Source organism: Symphalangus syndactylus, chromosome 15 (assembly GCF_028878055.3).
Source record: "Symphalangus syndactylus isolate Jambi chromosome 15, NHGRI_mSymSyn1-v2.1_pri, whole genome shotgun sequence".
NCBI lineage: Eukaryota > Metazoa > Chordata > Mammalia > Primates > Hylobatidae > Symphalangus > Symphalangus syndactylus.
The window spans coordinates 52182402-52196312 of NC_072437.2; the positions used below are offsets into that span (position 1 = coordinate 52182402).

At 38.0% G+C, this 13911-nt stretch overlaps 1 long non-coding RNA gene across 1 annotated transcript in view; it reads right to left on the reverse strand.

The window, feature by feature from the left end:
- The window catches only part of LOC129464117 (uncharacterized), a 99404-nt gene extending 89050 nt beyond the window's left edge, over positions 1-10354 (reverse strand). Inside the window, exon 1 of the long non-coding RNA XR_008651440.2 lies at positions 10258-10354. This is a non-coding gene — a long non-coding RNA (uncharacterized lncRNA). The remainder of the gene's footprint in view (positions 1-10257) is intronic.
- Positions 10355-13911: the final 3557 nt, after the last annotated feature.

A 13911-nucleotide genomic window follows, 5' to 3' on the forward strand; every position in this document is an offset into this window, starting at 1 on the left:
GCCTTGTAGATGAGGAGATAATTCTGGATTTTCTATATGGGCTCAAAATAATCACATAAGTTCATGTGAGTAAAGAAACTTTTCCCAACTCTGGTAGGTGGAAAGATGTGATTATGAACTATGGTCAGAGAGATGCAACAGAGCTGGTTTTAAAGATGGAGTAAAAGGGCCACACGCCAAGGAATATTGGAAACTTTTAGAAGCTGGAAAAGGCAGAAACATAGATTTTCCCCAAAAGCCTCCAGAAAGGAATGCCCCAAATTTGCCTTTAGGCCAGCAAGACTTCTGTTGAACCTCTATGCTATAGAAATGCAAGATAATAAATTTGTTTCGATTTAAGCCATGAAATGTATGGTGATTTGTTAAAGCAGACAAAGAAATCTAATATAAAGCTATCGATTTTCTCATTTTCTGTTTATTCAGAAGACCTGAGATATAGATATAAAAGTAAACAGAGAAAATAAAAAACAATCAAAAAACCCTCTAGCTAAGAATTTTCAAAATTTATTTCAAAGATAAATGGTTTTCTAAAGATTTATATTAAAAAGGTGCTCATATCAAATAAGTGTATTAAATTGAACATACAATTTACAATTTTGAAGATCAAAATATATTTTGATATTATATAGCAAAATATTACCTATTATTATACATTTTATTATATGAAAATAGCTAATATTGCTGCATTAAAGATATTGGTTTACTCTAGACAAATCTCAGACAAAATTGAAGAGATGGAAAGATAGCCAACTAGACACAGCTGGGAAACGCCTTTTCCACAGAGAGGAGCCAAAATATCCAGTAAACAATTACATTTTGAATGGATCTTTAAAGAGGAAAAATCAGAAATCAATAGAGAGGTGACAGGCACTGCAGTTTAACAGTGAGGAAGCTGGTAAGCCTGCAAGGAGTCGTCAGGTGCCAGGATTGGTCCCTGGACCCAGACTGGACCTAGAGTGAAAAAACCCTAGGACACTACATTCCCACTATGGACCTCTGAGATCCTAGTGACAGGAATTCCCAAGACACCCATAGTCCTTTGGAATGGCAGAAGGAGCCACCTGGAGAACAAGTAGAGGCAAGCTTGAATCCATGCACAGCCTAGAAGGCTTCACTGTTTAGCTGCAGTGAAATGCAATAGGCACCCAGACCCAAAGACTCTCCATCTTTCACTGAGCGGGCACAGCTCCTGCTCTCTGCCAAGCTAAGAGAGAGCAGGGCCACCATTGCTATGGGACTGAGGTGCTTCTGATCCATGCACAACTTTGCCTGCCAGCTCCACCCAAGACTGCCTGCTTGGCTGCTTTTGTAGGTGGGTCCTCACAGCACAGCCTACACTGCCCCACCTGGATGTTTTACTGGCAGCCTAAGATCAGTTCATCCCCCCATTATGGATGGTGCTTGACTTTAAAGGGACAGAGGACAAAACTGTGGGCCAAGTCTCAACTCCCCAGTACTCAAGCACACCAGCTTGGGTTATCAAGCAAATATGTATGCCTTGAGCTCAAGTAGGGGAAGAAATCTCACTGTCAGAACACAGAGAAAAGTATGGCACAGGTCTGTGTGCCAGCAAGGGAGATGGGCAGCACTGCTTTTGCAAGACCAGACTGGGAAGTATAGGGCTTGATAGCTGTGGCTTCTCTCCCTGGGAAGCCACAACCCAGAATGTCTGGAATGGCTCAGAAATCTGGGCACAGATGGCCTGGGACAAGCCTAACTTATTGGGAATGTTCCCAGGGCAGACACTGGAAGTAGAGCCCCTGGCTTCAGAGTGTGTGAGTTGGGCAGGCCCCACATCTGTCTGTGGGCTGAAAACACTGGGCTATGGGTTTCATACTGGTTGAACATCCACAGTGCCTATGCCCAGCCCTGGGATCCCCTGCCCTAGAGCCACTGCATCACAAGACCACTGGCAAACATACCCCAAAACCCACTCTGACTTTGGCAAGCACAAGGGACTGGTGGATTCCTGGGGAGTCAGAGATCTCCTGGGGACCTAACCCTCTGTGTGTACCACCCCTACAGCAGAGGGAAGTACAGCCTGCTAAAGCCACCCTTGGGGGAAAGGAAACACTGGCATAGTGCCAGCAATGAAGGGAATACAATGAAAGCCCAGAAATGGACTTGGAGAGCCAGTCTTCTCTTGTCCTCTTTTATCTCCTCCCCAGAGCACTGTTGCAGATGCACTGAAATACAAAAAGTACAAAAAGCATGGCTGAGTAAGAACCTGTGTGTTGGCCCTCACTCTTAAGCGCCATCTACCAGACTGCAGTCTGAATTACACCACCAAACGAAAATAATTTGCTACAACATACAATGCCTGTGAAACCTATAACAGGAATCTATCTACAATCAAGGAACCTGTACAGAGCTTTGGCTCCCTTAAAGCACCCAGAAACAAAGCTAATAAATTCCATACAACATACATCACAATCAGGCTATAAAGGGAAAAAAGAATAAAAATTCAAAAAGCTTCATCCAAATGACAGCAATTTCAAAAAGAAAAAGGAAGTGTTAGCTTCCTCAGATGAAAAGGAAATAGCTCAAGAATATTAGCAATACAAAAAGCCAGTGTTTTGTTGCTCCCAAAGATCACACTAGCTCCTTACCAATAAATCTTACCAGATTGAAATATCTAAAATGGCAGATACAGAACTCAGAATCTGGATGGCAAGGAAACTCATAAAGATCCAAGAGAAGATTGGAAGTCAATCCAAGGGAAGCCAGAAAAATTATCCAAGACTTGAAAGCCAAGATAGCTACATTTAAAAAGAAGAAAACTGAACTTCTGAAGTTAAAAAAAAAATTACTATTAGAATTTCAAAACACAGTTAAAAGTCTTAACAACAGACTAGACCAAGCTGAGTAAAGAATTTTGAAGCTTAAAGATGGGTACTTTGAATCAACCTAGTCAGACAAAAATAAAGAAAAAAAGATTTTTAAAAAATGAACAAGGCCTCTGAGAAACGTAGGATTATCTAAAGTGACCAGACCTACAACCCATTGGTTTTTCTGAGAGAGAAGAAGAGAAAGTAGGTAACTTGGAAAATATATTTGAAGATACAATTCATGAAAATGTTCCCAATCTCACGAGAGGTTGACATACAGATGCAAGAAATTCAGATAACTTTGAAAGATACTATACAAGACGATCATCTCTGAGTTATATAGTCATCAGACTACCCAAGGTCAATACAAAAAAAAATTAAAGGTAGCCAGAGAAAAGGGCCATATTACCTATTAAGGTAATCCCATCAGACTAACAGCAATTTCTCTGAAGAAGTCTTACAAGCCAATAGATACTGTGGGTTTGTTTTTTTTAGCATCCTTTAAAAAAAAATCCACCCAAGAATTTTATACCTCAACAAACAAGCACAAGCAAAGGAGAAATAAAATCTTTTCTAGACAAGCAATTGCTAGTGGAATTCAGTGCCACCAGACTGGCCTTATAAGACACATTTAAGGGGGTTCCAAATATGGAAATGAAAAACAATGATACTGGCTACAACATCAACAACAACAAAAAAAAACGCGTAAGTACATAGCCCATAGACCCTATAAAGCAACTAAACAATCAAGACTACAAGCAACAGGCTAACAAAACCACACAGGAACAAAACTTCACATCATTTTTAACCTTGAAAGAAAACAGTCTAAAGGTGCCACTTAAAATCAAAAAGTGGAATATTGGATTAAAAAATAAGACTTAATCTTATGCAGTCTTCAAAAGACCCATCTCACATGTAATGATGCCCATAGCGTCAAAGTAGAGTGATGAAAAATGATCTTTCGGCTTGTTGTGGTGGCTCATGCCTGTAATCCTAGCACTTTGGGAGGTTGAGGTGGGTGGATCACCAGAGGTCAGGAGTTTGAGGCCAGCCTGGCCAACATGATGAAACCCCATCTCTACTAAAAACATATTAGCCAGGCGTGGTGTACCTGTAACTCCAGCTACTCAGGAGGCTGAGGCAGGAGAATCACTTGAACCCGGGAGTGGAGGTTACAGTGAACTGAAACAGTACCATTGCACTCCAGCCTGGGCAACAAGAGCAAAACTCCATCTCAAAAAAAAAAAAAAAAAAAAATCTATCACAGAAACAAAAAACACAAAAAAGGCAGATAAAACAGACTTTAAGCCAGCAACGGTAAAAAACAACAACAACAAAAGTCATCCCATAATGACAAAACATTCAATTTAACATGAAGACTCAACTATCCTAAGTATATACTCCCTTAACATTGGAACAACTAGATTTATAAAATAATTGCTTCTAGATCTAAGAAAAGATTTTGACACACAATAATAATGGACTTCAACACTCCATTGACAGCATTAGACAGATCATTACGGGAGAAAACTAACAAAGAAATTCTGGACTTAAATTCAACACTTTACCAACTGGACATACTAGACAGCTACAGAATACTCCATCCAACATCCGAAGAATATACGTTCTTCTCGTCTATAGACTGAACATACTCTAAAATTTACCACATGCACAAAGCAAGTCTGAACGCATTTTTTTTTAAATGAAAATATACCAAGCCCCTTCTCAAACCATAGTGGAAAATAGAAATAAATCCCAAGGGGAACTCTCAAAACTACACAAATGTGTGTAAACTAAATGGCTTGCTCCTTAACAATTTTCAGGAAAACAAATTAAGGAACAAATCAAAAACTTATTTAAAAACATGAAAATAACACAACATAATAAATCTCTGGAATGCGGCAAAAGCAGTGTTAAGACGAATGTTTGCAGCACTAAACACTTACCCCGAAAAGATAAGAAGATATCAAGTTAACAATCTGCTGTCAAACCTAAAGGAACTAGAAAAACAAGAGTAAACTAAATGCAAACCTAGAGAAGAAAATAAATAATTAAAACCAGAGCAGACCAAATAAAATTCACACCAAAAAAGACAACATATCAAAGGAAAAAAAAAGTTGTTACCTTGAAAGGATTAATAAGAATAATAGACTGCTAGCTAGATTAACAATGCAAAAGAAAGAGAAAATCCTAATAAACACAATCAGAAATGACAAAGGTGATATTACAACTGATCCCATGGAAATACAAAAGAAGTTCAAGGGTTAAAATAAACAATCTTTATGCACAAAAGTTACACACTCTAGAGGAAATTGATATATTTCTGATAACACGACCTTCCAAGATTGAACAAGGGAAAAATAGAAATACTTAGCAGATCAATAACGACTTACAAAATTACATCAGCATTAAACAATCCTACCAAATAAAAAATGTCCTGGACCAGATGAATTTTCAGGAATTCTACCAAGTGTATAAAGAAGAGCTGGTCCCAATGTTAGTGAAACTATTCCAAAAAAATCATGGAGGAAGAGATTCTCCCTTGACTCATTCTACAAAACCAGTATCATCCTGATACCAAAATCTGGCAAAGACAGAATAAAGAATGCTACAGATAATATCCTTGATGAACATACATGCAAAAATCCTCAGCGAAATATTAGCAAACCGAACCCAAGGGAACATCAAATATATAAGCCACCAAAATCAAGTGAGCTTTATTTCAGGAATGCGAGATTGGATCAACATATGCAAATCAATAAATGTGATTCACCATATAAACAAAATTAAAAACAAAAACCATATGATCATCTTAATATACAATAAAGCAATAGATGAAATCCACCATTCCTTCATAATAAAAACCTCCAACAAAATAAGAATTGAAAGAACATATCTCAAAATAATAAGTACAACCTATGACAAACCCACAGCCAATAGCATACTAAATGGGCACAAGTTGGAAGCATTTCTATTAACAACTTGAAGAAGCCAATGATGTCCACTCTCACCACTCATATTCATCACAGTACTGGAAGACCTAGCCAGAGTGATCAGGCAAAAGAAATAAAAGTTCTTCTAATAGAAAAATAATTAGTCAAAATACATTTCTTCATTGATGCTATGACTCCATACTTAGAAAACCACGAAAGTTCTGCCAAAAGGTTCTGAGAATTTATACATGTCTTCAGTCAAGTTTCAAGGTACAAAGTCAATGTAAAAAAATCAGTAGCATTTCCATACACCAATAATGTTTAAGCTGAGAGCCAAGTCAAGGATGCAATCCTATTTCAAATAGCCATAAAAGATACATAGAAATACAACTAACCAAAGAGATGAACGATTTCTACAAGAAGAATTACAAAACACTGATGACAGAAATCAGAGACGATACAAACAAATGGAAAACATACCACGCTCATGAACTGAATCAGTATCATTAAAATGTTCATACTGCCCAAAACAAACTACTAGATTTAACAAAATTCCTATCAGATTATCAACATTATTTTTCACAGAATTAGAAAAATCTAATCTAAAATTCAAATGGAACCAAAAAAGGGCCCTACAGCCAAAGAAATCCTAAGCAAAAAAACCAAAGCCAGAGACCTCACATTACCTGACTTTAAACTACAAAGCTACAGTAACCAAAACAGGATAGTACTTGTTCAAAAACAGACACACAGACCAAGGGAACATAATAGAGAAGTCATAATAAAGCCACACACATACAATCAACTTATCTTTGACAAACTCAACAAAAATAAACAATGGAGAAAAGATAGCCCATTCAAAAAATTGTGCCAGAAAAACTTGCTACCCATATTCAGAAGAGTGAAACTTGACTCCTTCTTCTCACCATATACAACTATTAACTCAACATAGATTAAAGACTTAAATGTAAAACCTCAAACTATCAGAATCCTAGAAGGAAAACTAAGACATACTCTTCTGAACATTGATCTAGGCAAAGTATTTATAACAAAGTCTTCAAACGCAAATGCAACAAAACCAAAAATTGACAATGGGACTTAGTGAAACTAAAGAGCTTCTGCACAGCAAGAGGAACTATCAATGGGGTAAACAGAAGACCTACAGAATGGGAGAAAATACTTTCGCACTGTGTATCTAAAAAAATCTAATGTCTAAAATCTATAAGGAACATAAATTAACAAATAAAAACAAGCAACCCCATTAAAAATTGCCAAAAAATGTGAAGAGACACTTTTCTAAAGAAACTACGCAAGGGACCAACAAATGTGGAAAAATGTTCAACTTCAATAATAATCAGAGAAATGCAAATCAAAGCCACAATGAGAGATTATATCACACCAGTCAGAACGGCTACTATTAAAAAGTTAAAAAAAAAAAAAAAAATAGCTTTTGACCAGGCATGGAAAAAAGTGAATGCTTATATACTGTTGGTGGGATTGTAAATTACCTGAGTCCCTGTGGAAAGCAGTTTGAAAATTTCTCAAAGAACTAAAAATAGAATTACCACTTTGCCCGCCAATCCCATTACTTTCTATATGCCCAAAGGAAAACAAATTGTTCTATCAAATGCACCCCCAACAAAACCAAACACTTGCACTCTCACGATTATCATAGCACTATTCAAAATAGCAGACATGAAATCAACCTAGGTATCCACCGATGGTGGACTGAATAAAGAAAATGTGGTACATATACACCATGGAATATTACACAGCCATAAGAGTATGAAGTCATGTTTTGCAGTTACACAGATGCAGCTGGAGGTCCTTATCTGAAGTGAATACAGAAACATAAAACCAAATAATGCATGATCCCAGTTATAAGTGGGAGCTAATCATTGGCACACATGGACACAAAGATGGGAACATTAGACACTGGGGATTTAAGAAGAGGTGAGGGAGGGAGGGGGAACAGGGTTGAAGAACTACCTATCAGGTACTGTGCTCACTCACTCATTGGGCTACAGAATCATTAGAAGTCCAAACCTCAGCATCACACAATATACCCATGTAACAAACCTGCACATGTACCACTTGAACCTAAAATTTTTTTAAAAATCAAAACACAAACAACACCATAGAAAACAAAAAATAGTCTAATTGTATCATACACACACCACTAATATCTGAATATATAAGAACTACTAAAAATTTAGGAAAGAAACGTTGTCATTATTAAAAAATCTTTGGAATTTATAAACCATTAGTTCTCAGGTAAATCAATGCAAATTATCGTGTCTATGGGGAAAATGTTCAATAACACTCATGATGAGAAAATGCAGGCAGTACTGCAGAAGAATATAAGTCATTTCTCTCTTGGCATCTGAGGGTCAAATTGGTCCTAATTCTCCAGAATACATCTTAGGGGTGTTTTTGCCTTGGGGGAAATGTTTCCCATCTGAAAAAAGAACATAAGGATGCCAGCACCCCTAGTCATTTTCCGATGAGCATTAGTCCTAGAGCATCCTCTAAGGGCCTAATGCTTATTTTTTTTCCAGGGTGTGTAACCACCCATGGACCTCTGCTTATCAGATTAGTTATGCTCACCAATGTAGCAGTCCTGCACTCCTTTTCCTGCCTTCCTTGACCACAAAGAAAGGGACCTGGGCTGCTGGATTCTAGTGGTCCTTTACCAGCGTGCCCAGCATTGCCTTTGCGCTCAGGGGTGAGTCCTAGAGCTGGGCTGGGTTCCTGAGTATTTCATAACCCAGCTGCCCCATCAAGATGCATTCCCATAAACAACAGTTCTGCAAATTCATTTCAGAGAGGGTGTAGCTAACCTTTTGAGTCAGAATTGAGATAGTCTTTTGATTCTGTAAGTACTTTAAGGCTTGGCTGAGTGCAAACAGCTCGCATAGTTGAGGAGACCAATTATTAGGCAAATTTTTAACTCTGCTTCCACAGGAGTCTCCGTATCAATTGCTGAATACCCATTGTAGTTTTTTCTTCAATCACCGTCCTGTCCTGAAGGGAGTTCCTAGGTCTGGTCGGACCTTTGTGTGGTAATTAAGATTTAAATCCCCTGTTAGGAAATCTGCTGGGTTAAGGGAATTATCAGTGGTTGGAGTTACATTACCCTTTTCTAACATAATAGCCCCACACTTTAAGATTATTGAGTTAGTTAGCTTTTTGCTTTTTTTTTTTTTTTTTTTTACTTAGAATAACTCTGAACTGGTGAGGTGTGCTCACAACGAGGTTTCCTCTAAAAGTTACTTTTCTACTTTTAGCAAAGCAGTTGCCGCTACCGACTGAATGCATTTGGCCCATCCGCGGGTTACTGGGTTAAGGATTGCTACACCCTTATTTACACTGACAACAAAGTGGCAATTATCAATTACAGGTTTTAAATTTACCCTGGCTTTTAAAGGAATAGGGCACATTTTTTTTTTTTTTTAACTACTTCTATCTTTTTCTTTTTCTCTTTGACTCCCTCTTTGTCTCTCTCTCCGTCTCTCTTTCTTAGCCATTATAAACTTGGGAACCTGGCAAGGGTGGTGGGGAACGGGTCCCACATAACTGCCCATGTCAAGAGCTGTGTACCTAAATTGGGAGGGTTACCAGGGATAAGACTCCCTGGGTTAGAGCCTAGGTGCCTAAAGACACAGCCTAGAACCTCCTTAGATCCCTTTGGAGATACAGCTTGCTAGAGGAAATGAAAGTCTGAACCATTAGTACCTAGGAGGCAGGGATCAGAGGAAGTAGATTCAGAGGTAAGGAGAATTTTGGGGCTAAACTTTCAAGAAAGTCATGTTCAGGACCCCGGAGGCATAATTCAGAAGGAAAGGTAGAGGCAGACGCATGGGCGACTGCTGCGTAGAGACTTCTTTTTTTTTTTTTTTTGAGACGGAGTCTCGCTCTTTCACCCAGGCTGGAGTGCAGTGGCGCAATCTCAGCTCATGCAGGCTCCGCCCCCCAGGGTTCATGCCATTCTCCTGCCTCAGGCTCCTGCGTAGCTGGGACTACAGGCGCCCGCCACCTCACCCAGCTAATTTTTTGTATTTTTAGTAGAGACGGGGTTTTCACCGTGTTAGCCAGGATGGTCTCGATATCCTGACCTCGTGATCCACCCGCCTCGGCCTCCCAAAGTGCTGGGATTACAGGCGTGAGCCACCGCGCCCGGCCCGTAGAGACTTCTGGCTGTGCCATGATCTCAACCGGCTACTGCCGGGAGTTCGGGACAACAGCTTTCTGCCTCTAGTCGGCCCTGGCTTCCCCAAGAAAATTGAAAGTGGAAGCTGGCTCCAGGCAGACGAGCATCCCCAATAGAAGGGTTCGGGATTGTTAGAAAGCCCTTCCCCAGATAGCCTCACACCTGAGTCTTAAGTCCAGCGGCCACGCTAATCATTTTTAACTGGCGACAGGTGCCCAGTATTTTCCTCCAGTTCTAAGGAAGGATAGAACACAATAGCAAGCGAAAGTGGTCCAATATTACTCACAGCTTTGGATGTCCCTTCGTGGTCGCCAAAATACCAGGGGTCCTTGCTCACAGAGCTCCCAAGATGGTGGCAGGCTGCTTCCAAGACGGTGGCAAGCCTCGTGTTCTCTGACCTGGAGTTCTTGGCCTCACAGATTTCAAGGAATGAAATATTGGGCCACGCGGTGAATGTTATAGCTCTATTAGAAGCCGTGGGTCACGGAAGAGAACTGTGGAACCCAATGACTAGTGTTCAGCTGGATTAGGATGAACCCAGGCACTTAGCCATGCAGGAACAATGGCAAGCCTTTAGCACAATTGGGAGTGGCAGTGGGAGTCTCGCTGGATCAGGAGCACAGTGGACACCCTGCCGGATCCGGAGGGATGGGAGTCAGCAGCGGAGTGGGAGTCAGCGGCAGGTCTGCAACAGCGGCAAACAGCAGTGGTGGACGGCAAGCAAAAGCTCAGCTCAAGCCGTAACAAATATGGACCAGAAAAGTGCAGTTGCAAGATTAAATAGATTGAAATACAGTGAAAACAGAGCTTCCATACAAAGGGAGAGGACCCAAAGGGGGTTGCCGTTGCTGGCGCAAATGCCTGGGTTTATATCCTGGTCCTTGTCCCTCCCACTGTGCTCTCAGGCAATAGATGATTGGCTATTTCTTTACTTCCTGTTTTTGCCTAATTAGCATTTTAGTGAGCTCTCTGATTGGTTGGGTGTGAGCTAAGTTGCAAGCCCCATGTTTAAAGGTGGATGGGGTCACCTTCCCAGCTAGGCTTAGGGATTCTTGGCCTAGGAAATCCAACTAGTCCTGTCTCTCACTCCCACATGTCCCCATTCCAAGTTTCAGGGTTCCATTCTTTTCCAATCAATGCCCTCACTTTAACAGTAGACACCTGGCGAGAGTGAGCCTGCATCTTTCATTGCAGGCCAGCCACTCACATGATAAGAGCTTGTGTCTGATTTTCCCCAATTACATAATTCTTTAGCACCCAACGTGTCTGAGAAAACATTTCTTCTGACCAAAGATGTCACTTCACAGCAAAGTGTGACAATAGGCCTAGGATCCTGGTATTTATTGATCCTATTTTGTTACCCAACATACGGAAACAGCTGGCTTGAGAGAATGATAGAATGTTCTTTGGAAGACTCACCAGTTGCCATTTAGGTGGTAATACCGTATAGTAGTGTAATAATGTCCTCCAAGAACCTTTATATGCTATAAATCAACTTCCCATACATGGTGCTATTACTCCTAAAGCCCAGATTCATAGGCACAAAAATTAACGTGTGGAGATTAAACACCATTACCATTGGTGATTATTGAAAAATTTTGCTTCATCTCTCCAGGATCTTACGCCCTGCTTAGTTTCAAAGGGAACAATGATTTATTAGGAAATAAAATGATAATTCCACTAATTTCTAAGTTAAGACTTCCATTCATTTACTTTGGCCTCCTTATTTCTTTGAATCTTAGTAATTTTCCTGGACTGCATATATTTCTTGTTATATATTTAACTCTATGTTATCTTATGAAATTCTGAATCTAATTGTTACTTCCCCAATCTAACTAGAAATTTAGAATACTTTAACTTTCCTCTGGTCTTTCCATTCTTCTTGTTCATGTACTTGAAATCTCAGGTTTTAGTTATATCTTATTTTCTACCCATTCAATTTTAATACTAATTCCAATTTTCTTTGCCTACAAAGTGTTGTCAATTTCTATGTCCATCTTTGAGTCTTGTGTTCAGTTTTTTTCCTTCTGAATTTAACATTTTTCTTTCCTGAATTTCCTATTAAAATAGTTATATAATAAGGTCTTTAATAAGAACAGCTAGGTAAAATATTCTAGACAATATTTCACTCTTAGTTCTTGGGCATTTCCCTCTATTGCTACTGATTAGCCTTTTGTAGGTCTATTTTCTATTATTCCATTAAAAATATATGCTTTGTAACTCTATTCTGTGGATACTTTTTTCTTTGTAATATTCTACATTTTTGTATTTTTTGTCTTGTTTGCTTACTGTTTTCAATCTGAATGTCTTTTCAATTCTAGGATATTCTTCAGCACTATATATATATACACACACACATGCATGTGTGTATATATATGTGAATATGTGTGTGTATATATATATACACACACATATATAGTTCTGAAGAATATTCTAGAATTGAATATATATCTAGAAGTAAATAATTGAGAAATGGAAAATTATTTTTTAATATTTTAAAAGATAGTTATGCACACACATATGTGTTCTTTTAGAATATACTTCTAAATATCCGTCTGTATCTATCTATCTGTCTATCTTTATATCTATCTAATCACTCACAGGGTTTTTTTTATTTGTCAAGTGCCCCAACTGACTTCTTAAAATTTCCTATCTCTATGCCTAACTAATGTGTTTTGTTGTGTTTGAGCTCTTGCACCAAGCCATCTCATCTATTACTTTTCTTTCCATGTTTATATTTATATCTCCATGTTTACATTCATGCTATTTTATTTTGCACTTTTGTATATTTCTTGATTACATTCTGTAATATATTTTTTCCAGGATGATTCTCTCTGATTATTGGCTTCTGAGTGGTCTCTAAGAGAATGTATTTTTTGCTATTAGTAAGTTCTTATACTTTATATGTCTTGGAGCAGCTACCTTTGTTATCTAATGAGTGCAATTTTTGTCCTTCCCTCACTAATTAGAAAGCATTCATAGGGATATAGACAGCAGCATAAGTAATAGCTACTTAAGCTCTTGTTCACTGCCTTGGCTTTAAAATTCTTTTGCAATTCAGGTCCTCAGGAATTTATGTTCTTCTTTTATCTGAAATACAAAAGAAATCTTGTATATTTATATATACATATTTAATATATGTAAAAAGTATAAAATATATAAATGTACTTATATGTAAATACATATATAATTTGTAGCTTTTGCCTTGTTTGCAACTGGTTTTATTTTAAGGCCACTTTGAGGAAACATGAAGGGCTAGTTATAGATTTATAGCTCAGTTACAATAAATATTTAAAATGTCTATATTCATTATAGGCTAAATCAGAATTTCAGGTCAGTAGAAGTATTTTCTGAATTGTTTTAATATGATTCTTGCTATAAATTGCGGAGAATAAAAGTAAGAAAGCAGCATAATTAACAGGGACATTTCCCAGTAATATAACCTGAATATTGGTCTATGTAAAAGAAAAGTGCTCAAGCTAAAATATATATGTTTTATATTAAATCTGAATTTATATTTATACACCAGTTTTTTAATATTTTTATCCCCAATTTTTTATCCCAATTATTTTTATATTTATATCCCAATATTTATTGGGATATTATAGCCCCCCATCAAAATTTTTAGATTCAATTTTATTTTAAATGACAGCAGGACAAAATTAAGATACAAACGTGTAATATCTAATTCTTCTAACTGAACAAGCTTGATTTATTGAATAAATAAAACACATCTAATAAACAGGTTTGAGTATAACTGAAATGAATTGTTAAAGTATGATAGAATAAATATTTATATGGACATTTATACCCAGCTACCAACGATCTTCCTTATTTTGTTGTGTTAATTTCACACCTACTTTTTGATTGAAGCAAGACTTTTAAAGAAATAAATAACATAGCATTGTATCTGTGGCAGAAACCATGTGCACAACAGGCT